General features: G+C 38.8%; 1 pseudogene; it reads left to right on the top strand.

Moving 5' to 3' along the window:
• Positions 1–453: 453 nt before the first annotated feature.
• The window catches only part of LOC110194573 (large ribosomal subunit protein eL6 pseudogene), a 48,432-nt pseudogene continuing 37,189 nt past the window's right edge, over positions 454–11,696 (top strand).

Here is an 11,696-nt window from a genome sequence, read left to right as displayed (position 1 = left end):
TGACTAAAGTTAGTATGTGACCTTTAACGTGACCTTTACATGATGCTACCAAGAAAGATGCCACAGACTTTATTCCATACTTGCCAATGTTTGGGCAAGAGCTACATTTTCCTAATGATGTATACTTTAAAGTCTCAGAAGGTAAAGACAGAGACTGACAACAAATACATCTCTCAGCTGTGAATGAAAAAGAGGCTTATTCACCTAGTTACAGCTTCAACTCAGAAAAGCTTTGATAGAATAAATGTCATGCTGATGATCAAATTTATTGCCACCTTCAATAAGGTGATAGAATTATTAAGAAATCTTGGTGTTCCAGGGACAAACAAGACAGCAGACTGACCAAAAGCCCATCAAAAAGCCATCCTAGAACAAGTAGTTTACAAGATAATCCTGGAGGTTGGGACTTGCAAAGGCAGTATATCACAACCACTGATTTACCTACTGGAAGGCATGTTAGACTCCCTCATAAGCCAGAGGAAAGGCTTGATAGCGAATCAGCCAAGTGGACTTCTGGAAGAGGTGCCCTCTCATCAGCTGCAGAGAGACTTTTCAGAGCTGGATGATAGCTCAGAAAATGATGATTCAGATGAGAATGAAATTGGGTATTGGTTCTTGTTATAGCATTTGGGAAAACAACCACATCTATCCTGGTCTCCAGGGAGGGCTACTAATATGAGAGAGAATGGATTAAACTCAGAAGCGGCTCCATTCTTACCTAATACTCAAGTTGGGAAGACACCTAGGGAACAGGGGAAACCCATCGAACCAGGTGCCAGTGATAGTCTACCAGATCCATCTTTAAACTCAAGATTGGACCTCCATCCAGGTGACGTGGCAACGCTAACCAACAGCATGGACCAGAAACAATCTCTTGCCTAATACTATAGTTTTGTGAAGAAATATAGGGAACAAAGCCTAGAGAAAGCAGTAGTCAGTCTGAGACAGCTACAAACTAAGGATTAGTGTTGCAGGGTAGTAAGGCTGACAACACTGGTGGGTAGCCTGAATTAGGCATAAACTCAATGTGTCACACGGTGAAAGTATCTATTTGGCAGTGATCAAATACATACATGATAATTAGGGGAAATAGAAGTGATTACCCACATGAACATATGATGCTGATTGTTATAGAACAAGTAATGCATGCTTTGGGTGTGTAACATTCCTTCTGGATTACTGTGCCAACTTGTGCCTACACTCAGGTTCTGAGTCCTCACAGGGTGGCTGTCACCTTGGGTATGCTATTATATGTTGCAAATGCCTTAAGAGTTTGCTATGTATTGCTGTTATATATGCTTTTGTGCAAGGTTATTCATGCATTATTGCTATGGAGCATATTGGATGCATATGCATGCAACTTATGTACTATGTCACTTAATGCAGCTCCATCATGTGATGCTACATATTTTGTGTCTTTAGCTTAATAAGCCATGTTGTCACATACGTTGTTGTTTATGTGCTGTGTATTATATTCTTCGTATGCACTGTTAGCCACATGAACTTCTAGTATAAACACTATGTATTGCATACCTACCTGTGCATTGCACAATATAGTTAAATAAGATCTGTCAGTTTATGTTGCATGCTCACAGACGTTTATGTAGACCCAGGTAATTTGCTGGGACTTCAAATTCTTTACTGGGAGACATATAGGGGAAAAATATAATAAAACTGAGCTTTTTTTTTCATTGGTCAAAATATAGCACCAAAGCAGCAGAACTTTGCAACTGACAGATATGTGTAATGATGAAAAGAATTAATGCTAGCCGAGTAGAGAAAACTGACCTTGCCTCCCTAGCTTACCTTTACTTTTGGCTCAGATTCATTTGCAGTGAGCCAGAAAGGGTGTTGAAAGTGTCAAAGAACATCTAACCCTAAATTGAATAGTTATCTCTAACAAAAGGCTTTGATCTCTGCCCAGACAGAAGGGTAGAAATGGAAAGACCTAATCTTAGCCTAGGGGAGCTCTTCCTGACTTTTCAATGTAGTTTTAATGTATATTTCTAATGTCATATAAATGAACAATGAACTACCCTTAGCATTGAATAGGAGGAAGAGAGTAGGTTACCTTACATTTGGGAAATTGCAACGCTTTCAACAGCCCTAGCCTCAACCTGAAACAAAAGCATATCTTTTTGGCACTAATATTTTTCCAACATACGTCTGGAAATGAATGTGGGTCATTAATGTGGCAATAGTGGATAGCCTGTATATTCTATTATTGTCCACAAAATTTCAAGAGAACTACATACAAATCCCCAGAATTGAGTGGTCCCTCCACAAGGGATTTATAGGACAACATAAATGAGAGTTTCACAAGATGAGTTGACTTTGCTAAGTTGTGATTTTGCATTGTTGGAGAGAGTACCCACGTTACTGAGATCAAAGATGTACTGGAGTGTCAGTGGATTCTTTCAGTAACGTCATATGGCTGCAAATCTTGGAATACCACAATCTTGAAGGCATTTAAATTATGGGTAACTCAAAGAGCAATGGAGACATATATGGTGGGCACAAATAGGTTGCAATACATTACCAACAATGAGCACAAAAATCAATATAGAAGTTGTGCAGAACCCTTTGATTCAGCAATATCACTTTTAGATCTGTATCCCAAAGAGATCATACAAATGGGAAAAGGACCTACAGGCACAAAAATATTTATAGCAGCTCTTTTTGTGGTAGCAAAGCATTGGAAATTGAGGAGATGCCGATCAGTTGGGGAATGGCTGAACAAATTGTGGTATATGAAGGTAATGGAATACTATTGTGCTATAAGAAATGATGAGCTTCAGAAAAATATGGAAAGACTTACATGAACTGATGCTGAGTGAAGTGAGCAGAACCAGGAGAACACTGTACACAGTAACAGCCACATTATGTGATGACTAACTTTGACAGACTTACCTCTTCTTAGCAATGCAAGGATCTAAGACAACTCCAAAAGGCTCATGATGGAAAATGCTGTCCACATCCAGAAAAAGAACTATGGAGTCTGAATGCAGATGGAAGCATATTATTTACTCTCTCTCTCTTTTTGTTTCTTCTTTCTCTTAGTTTCTCCCATTGGTTCTAATTCTTCTTTACAGCATGACTAATGTGAAAATAGGTTTAATATGAATGTATATGTTGAGCCTGTATCAATTTACACACTGTTTTGGGGTGGGGGAAGGGAAGAAATAGGGGGGAAATTTGGAACTCAAAATCTTATGGAAGTGAATGTTGAAAACTAAAAATAAACAAATAATTTTATAAAAACAAAAAAGAATTTATATAAAGAAACAGTAAGTTTATTCCTGGACAAAATATAATATCAAAGCTAGAAGGTTTTGCTTCTTATAGGTATACATAATAAAGGCAGAAATTCAGGCAAGTTAGTAAAGATAAATAACCTTGCTTCCTTTAAGCACTTTTGGTTCTGGGTAAAATTCATTTCACATGCCAATCAAGAGAGGATTTTGGAAATTTCTAACCTTAAGCTGGATAGTTATCTGAAACAAAGGACTGTGATCTCATCTCTAGATGTAGGGGTTAAAAGAAAAGTGGTAAAATTAACCTGAGGATATTCTGTCTGGCTTTTGTTAGCTCACAATCTCTGGCTCTGGCTCTAATGGGATAGCAGTTTGCCCATATTAAGGAAATGTTTCCTAGTCACTACATCTTTGTAGACGTGAGCTAAGATAGCAAATGAGTGGCTCTGAAGAAACAAAGCCCAGAATCTGGTAGAAGGAAACAATGTCTGGCAATGACCAGGAGATCAGTAAAGTAACACACTCAATGGAAAGCAGAGAAAAGGAAGAGAGCAACAAGGATGGGAAGCAGCAAAGACACAAGAAGGTGCAATCCCCAGGTATGAGTCCAACCGAAATGGCAACCAGAGCGAGGATCACTATGATATTACCAATAAATAGATACTGTCAGCATTGCATCCTCAGAGGCATTAATTTCTCCTCCGTGAGTATGTCCTGGACACACATATTCTTTACTTACGTGCTCCTCTGCATGATCTCTATGCACGTCCCCTCTTCCCATTCGTGGGAAAGTATACCCCAAGAATGCCAGGGGAGTTTGCCTCAAACCTGCCTGTGAGTTAGGAGGATGTCTACTCCAAGCAAGTGAAGACCTCCCCTGGCATAATGGGGGAGAGGAGAACAATTTGTTCTATGGCTGAAGCAGGGGCTGCGGAACACTTAGAGCATCTGCACCCACATCTGCACCCACAGAATCCTCAGCCACTGCCGGTTATCTTGACTTTTGTCCTGCCACTGGATTTCGATGACACCAGAATTCTTGTACCTTTCTGATGCCAGGCTTTGTTTACTTTAAATATGTCCTAGTAGTGGGGCAACTAGGTGGCGCAGTGGACAGAGCACCGGCCCTGAAGTCAGGAGGACCTGAGTTCAAATCCGGCCTCAGACCAAACACTTGACACTTACTAGCTGTGTGACCTTGGGCAAGTCACTTAACCCCAACTGCCTAAGCAAAAAAAAAGAAATATGTCCTGGTAAAAATTCCTTCATAAACCTCCAATTTGCCAATGATTTTGTCCAGGGAAAAAGAATTTGTCCTTCATCATCATATAACCTTGTCAGTTAAAGATATGGGGGGGGGTAGAAGCAGCTAGATGGATAGAGCACAGGCCATGGAGTCAGGAGGATCTGAGTTCAAATCTGACCTCAGGCACTTACTATCTGTGTGCCCCTGAGCAACTCACTTAACCCTGATCACATACACACACACACACATGTATGTGAAGGTCAGTATCCTATTCACACTAATGAATGCTGGTGGCAATAAAGAACCAGCTGCCAGAGAATAAGAATCTCAGAGTAGAAACTATACTCACTCCTTAAAAATTCAGTAGGTTTTAAAAAAATATATTTTAGGGGGCAGCTAGGTGGTGCAGTGGATAGAGCACCAGCCCTGCAGTCAGGAGGACCTGAGTTCAAATGCAGCCTCAGACACTTGACACTTACTAGCTGTGTGACCCTAGGCAAGTCACTTAACCCCATTGGCTAATCCCCAAAAAATTATTTTAGAAAATGGAATAAAAACATGAAAAAATACTTTGATAGTATCACAATATGAGAATATATGAAATTATTGTTTCTCAATCAGAAGCATATTAATAATAAAAGAGCCTAGATGGAAAGAAAATAGAAAACTAGCCAAGGAAAATAAACCAAAGTCCTTGCAGCACTAACTAGTCAGTCAGTCAATAATTAAACTAATCAACCAACATCTGAGTCCTTCAACAAAACAGCACCTCTTTCTTCAGTGGTTCCGAGAATCAAGGATTTGGAGTTGGAAGGCATCTTAACTCCTTAACTTTACATCTGGTCTAACTCCTTTTTATAGATAAGGAAAACTGAGATCAACTCAGAGAGGTCAAACGACTTACACAAGGTCACACAGTTATTAAGTGACAGAAGCAGGATTTGAACCTAGGTCCTCTGACTTCAAATCCATTGCTCTTTGCACCATACCACGCTGCCTCTCCTCCTCTGGTCAGAACATCTGCAGGAGCTGCTCACAAAACAGCCCCTGATAATAGGGCATCCAGCTGTCACCTGAAGATCTCCAGTGATGAGATACAAGAACAATAGGTCCAAAGCCAGAGTGTCTGCACAGAATCAGGCAAACACAATGGAGGGTGACCTCATAAACATCTGTCTCATAAACCATCATTCTGAGTGAGGGGGTGTGCTTTTATGGGAAGGCTGAGAGAGGAAAAGCTTGAGGAAGCTGGGGAGAAAGAGATGGAGCTTGGGGGAAGGGGGGGAGAGACAGAGACAGAGAGAGAGAATCCCTCTGGGACTATGGACTTTGGTTTACAAAATGCTGCATGGAACATTCCCTCACACCAGCATGACTTTAAGGTAGCCATCTCAAAGCTATCATAATTATTATGAGCATATTTTCGAAAGGTGGCAATCAAGATTCTAACTTATGAGGCCCTAAAAAGAATAAGGGAAAAGACATTTCCAAAGGATTCATGATGGAAATGCTATCCACATCAGAGAAATAACTGATGGAATCAGAATACAGATCAAAGCATACTATTTTTCACTTTATTTTTTTCATGGGTTGTTTTTTTTTTCCTTTTGGTCTGTTTTTTCTTTTTTTTTAATTTTAATTTATTTTGATTTATCAACAATCACTTCCATATGCTTTTGAATTGAAAATTTTTCTCCCCCTTCCTCCCCCCCACCCTCCCCAAGATGGCGCACAATCTGATATAGGTTTTACATTTACATTCCTATTAAACATATTTTCACGTTAGTGAAGTTGTAAGTAAAAACTGAAACCAATAGGAGGAACCATCAGAAAGATGAAACAAAACTCAACAGAAGATAAAAATAAGTGATAGCGATTCAACTTCCATAGTTCTTTCTTTGGATGTGGACAGCATTTTCCATCCCGAGGCCTCTGCAGATGTCTTAGATCCTTGTAATGCTGAGAAGGGTATAGTTTAACAATATTAGTCATTGCACAAAGTGGCTCACTCAGCATCAGTTGGTCTGTTTTTTCTTTCACAACATGACTAATGTAGGAACATGTTTTACATGATTGCACATATATAACCTATATTAAATTGCTTACCACCTTAGGGAGGGGAGAGTGGAAGGAGGACCAGAGGGAGAAAAATTTGGAACTCAAAAAGTTTTCAAAATGAACATTAAAAATTGTTTTACATGTAATTGGAAAAAATAAAATATCATAGAAGAAGCAGGAGAAGAAGCAGAAGGAGGAGGAGGAGAAGAGGAGAAGAAGAAGAAGAAGAAGAAGAAGAGGAAGAAGAAGAAGAAGAGAAGAAGAAGAAGAAGAGGAAGAAGAAGAAGAAGAAGAAAAGGAAGAAGAAGAAGAAGAGGAAGAAGAAGAAGAGGAAGAAGAAGAAGAAGAAGAAGAAGAAGAAGAAGAAGAAGAAGAAGAAGAAGAAGAAGAAGAAGAAGAAGAAGAAGAAGAAGAAGAAGAAGAAGAAGAAGAAGAAGAAGAAGAAGAAGAAGAAGAAGATGGGAAAATCAGTTACATCCTGCACATAATCCAATTGCTGCTTAGGTCTTTTTTGTTTTTTGTTTTTGTTTTTTTGTTTCTTGTTGATGTTGAGGGGGGACAAAATGAAAGGGGAACTGGTTGAATATAAAATATTCATAGTCCCAGATTTCCCAGTCCTCCTTAGTCTTAGCGCCTTCCCCCAAAATTATTCCCAATTTATCCTGTACATACCTTGTCTGAACATAGTTGTTCACTTGTTATCACCCCCATTAGACTTTGAGCTCCTTGAGGGCAGGGACCTATTTATTGATTTATTTATTTAGCTTTTCTTTGTATGTTCAGCTCTTAGCAAAGTTCCTGGCATATAGCAGGCAGTTAATAAACGCTAGTTGATTGACAGATAAACATAGGACCCCAGGAATAAGAGATAGAAGGGATCTTTGAAGTGATAGAATGGATTATAGATCAAGAACTGGAAGGAAACTTAGAAGTCATTTAATCCAACCCCATCATTTTATAGATATGTAAACTGAGGCTTAGAGAAGTTAAGTGACTTGCCTAAGGTCATACTTGTGTTCGAGGTAAAATTTGAATCCAGGTCCTTAACTTCAAATCCTGCATCCTTTCCATTGTATCACAAGTCGTAGCTGCTCCATCCCCATTTTCATAGAGGAGGAAACTAATGCCCAGAGAAGTTAAGGGAATGGCCCAAGGTCTCACAAGAGAAAGCAGCAATGATAGAATTTGAATCCAGGCTCTCAACTCCAAATCCAATGCTTCCCCCCCCACACTCCCCAAGGACTAAGCATCTCCTTATGCCTATTATCTCTACCTCCCTAAGTCTACTTCTCTTTGCAGCTCAGAAACAGAGGACTAAAACAAGGAGACATTTTTAAATGTAAAAGAATACTAACAAGCTTCTTTAAAGGTGTGCATCTCTTCCTTACTACTTCCACTCTATAATTTTTTTAAAACTAATTTAAAAAATAGGATAAAAATATATGAATAAACACTTTGATAGCATCATAATATCAGAATTATGAGACCATTGTTTCTTAACCAGGAGCACATTAGTAAACAACAACAACAACAACAACAACAATAAAAGTGACTATACTAAAAGAAAAAAAAAACCTGGCAGAGGAGTAAACCAAGTTCCTTGAAGCTTTAACTGAGCTAATCAACATCTGAGCCCCTCAACAAAACTGGACCTAGTTCTTCAGAAATTTCCATCCTATCACCAGCCAAAGAATGAAAATGATTCTCCTCTTGAACTGAAGGATAGTGCGACAGTCTCTCTCTCTCTCTCTCTCTCTCTCTCTCTCTCTCTCTCTCTCTCTCTCTCTCAAATAAAAAATCCGATCATCAGGCCACAAAAAAAAAGAAGAAATTAAATTTACTGGTCTCAGAATTAAATTCCTGACCTGGGGAACTTGGGTCACAGTTTATTAAAATGATAGCTATGCCCAATTGATAAATGGTCAAAGGATATGAACAGGCAGTTTTCAGATGAAGAAATTAAAGCTATCTATAGTCATACAGAAAATGATCTAAATCACTATTGATTAGAGAAATGCAAATCAAAACAATTCTGAGGTACCAGATCTACCACATCTATTCAAATACAGGTACCAACCTATCAGATTGGCTAACATGACAAAACAGGAAAATGATAAATGCTGGAAAAGATGTGGGAAAATTGGAACACTAATGCATTGTTGGTAGAGTTGTGGAATGCTCCAACCATTCTGGAGAGCAGTTTAGAACTATTCACAAAGCACTATAAAACTACACATACCCTTTGACCCAGCAATAGCACTTCTAGGGCTATATAAAAGAGATCATACAGAGGCACAGACGCAAAAACATTCACAGCAGCTCTTTTTGTGGTGGCAAAGAATTGGGAATTGAGGAGATGCCCATCAGTTGGGAATGGCTGAACAAGTTGTGGTACATGAATGTAATGGAATACTATTGTGCTATAAGAAATGATGAGCAGGCAGACCAGAAAAATCTGTAAAGACTTATATGAACTGATGCTGAGTGAAGTGAGCAGAACCAAGAGAACATTGTACACAATAATAGTCACATTATGTGATGACTAATTTTGATAGACTTATCTCTTCTTAGCAATCTCTTCTAAGACAACTCCAAAAGACTCATGATGGAAAATGCTGTCCACATCCAGAAAAAGAACTATGGAGTCTGAATGCAGATGGAAGCATATTATTTACTCTCTCTCTCTTTTTTTGTTTCTTCTTTCTCATGGTTTCTCCCATTGGTTCTAATTCTTCTTTACAATATGACTAATGTAAAAATGGGTTTAATATGAATGTATATGTTCAGCCTGTCTCAATTTACACACTGTCTTGGGGTGGGGGGAGAGGAGAGATGGGGAGAAAATTTGGAACTAAAAATCTTATGGAAGTGAATGTTGAAAACTAAAAATAAATAAACAATTTTTTTAAAAAGTGATACCTATGAAATGGCAGGTATCATCTCTTCTCATCCTTGTGCTCCAATGAAGGTCATGGAAAACAAGGCTAAGTTCTACAATGGATGTCCTTTTCTTTCATTTAAGTCTATTCTGGACCACACAGCTCTGCACATAGTGGTGCTCAATAAATGTGTGCTACTGATCATGGAGAGTGAAAAAAAGCTAATATGTCCAGCCTACTTACAGAATGGCTAACATTTATATAATAAATTCTTGGACTATTGTCCTGTCAACACAGTTTAATGCCAAGAAAGAGAGAGGTCAGGTGTCAACAAATGGCAGCTCCTGTGATTTTAGCAGTGTACTAATATTTTGCCACTGCAAGGGGATTTTCCCATTTAGGCATAGAAAATTCCTCAGGAAGAATCCCAACAATAGCAGTTGTGAGTGTGTCTTTGTGTATAAATTGAAGCCCCAGGATTTTAAATAAAGAAAGTCTCATGGCAAAGGCTATAAACCCTGCCATGCCTAGAAGTAACAAAGCAAATCTTTCCTACCTGACACATTAGCCAGCTGTCCAAATGAAAAAATCTATATGTGTCATTTTTGTTAGTGCAACCACCTACCTTATGCTATCTTTTTTATTCTTTTTTCATTTTTTTAGATCCAGACCTATGATTTTATCAGCAAGAAGAACTCTGGGTATGAAAAGTTCATCTATCAATATGGATCAACAACTCCTCTAACTTAAGATCTCACAGTGTTCCCTGGGGAACAGTGAGTGATTAAGTCACTTTCTCATGATCACATAGCTGATATGTCAAAGGCCTCAGTTTCCTCATCAAATTAGGAGGTTGGGCTCAATACCCTCTCAGGTTCTTTCTAGCAGTGAAACTATGATCCTGTACAATCCCTATCTATGTCCTCTGACATAAATGCCCAACAAGGGGTCCAACTAACATACCCTTTCTAATATCATGAAGATACCCATGGAACACTGGGGCTACCAACAGATCCTTTACTTTCACATGGCCAGTCAGTTCTCTTTTCTAGTTGTACACTTCTCTGAGGACATCCTTTAGCCTAGGTCTCCACTGTAATTCCTACTTTGTAATTTTGTCATCTTTTGCAATGTTTATGATGTATTGAACTTACAGATCTGGTGAGGTTAAACACTCATGCATTTTAAGTAATTTTCTGTCCCAAACTTTGAGAAAATTATTTGCTCCCATAATTGAGGTATCCAACAACGAAAGGAAATCAGGGGTAAAAAACAAACAAACAAACAAACAAAGTGGATTTTCTTCTAACTACTCTCCTGAGACCAGTCTTCCAGAGCCTCAAGTGTCCAGAATGACTCCAGACTTGGAAGCAGGGATCTCCATACCACAATCCACACAAAATGAAGCTTTTCTTTGTGTATGAAGGAGTAACAACACAGGGAGAAGAGAGCAAATTATGACAGATGCACTATAATTGGCTCGTTGACCAACTATTAAAGCATAATTGTTTGGTGATGTCTATATAACTCAGAGTCCCTCAGTGTTCTGAGGTCACATAAATTAAATAAGATTTGAGGGAATGACCCCAAGGTGATTATTTTTTTTATGTTGGTCTACTGTGCTATACGCTGGTCTGTTTTCTAAACAAGGGAAGGCAAAAGACACCCAGAAAAAGAGAACCAATTCTTTTGTAGGCTTAGGAGAGTGCTGGCTCCTCTGAGTCTGCCCTACTGAGTCCCAACCAAGTAATCATCTTGGAAGCAATCCAGGCCACTGGTCACTGAGCAAGGAACCGGTGAGCATGCCCACACTTTCTCAGGTGATATGCCTCAGATGCCTCCAAATAAAGGCACATGCCTAATAATCTCCTCAAGCTGGCTGAGGAATTAAACAAATTGATCAGGAACTCTTTTGATCAGAGATTCCTTATGCCTGTAAAAGGTCATCTTTCTACACTGGAAGATCAAGAAACATAACAGAAGAAACAAGAGACAAGAAAGACAAAAAAAAAATACCTGGAAGATGAGAGAAGAGCGGTTAAGTAAAGTCAGTAGCAACACAGAATGAGACATACATTTTTGGACACGGCCAACATGGGAATTTGTTATGCTGGATTATGCATATTCATTATGAAGATTTTATTTTGTTGTTGTTTGTAAATTATTTAATGGGGGCGGGAACTGCAGGAGGAAGAAATAACTGTTTGTAAAAATAAATAAATAAAATTTCGAATCAGTGGCAACAGCAGGAGCAACGAC

The sequence above is a fragment of the Phascolarctos cinereus genome, unplaced genomic scaffold, assembly GCF_003287225.1.
Source record: "Phascolarctos cinereus isolate Bilbo 61053 unplaced genomic scaffold, phaCin_HiC Scaffold_4;HRSCAF=312, whole genome shotgun sequence".
Lineage (NCBI taxonomy): Eukaryota > Metazoa > Chordata > Mammalia > Diprotodontia > Phascolarctidae > Phascolarctos > Phascolarctos cinereus.
This window is presented reverse-complemented; position numbering and strand designations above follow the sequence as displayed.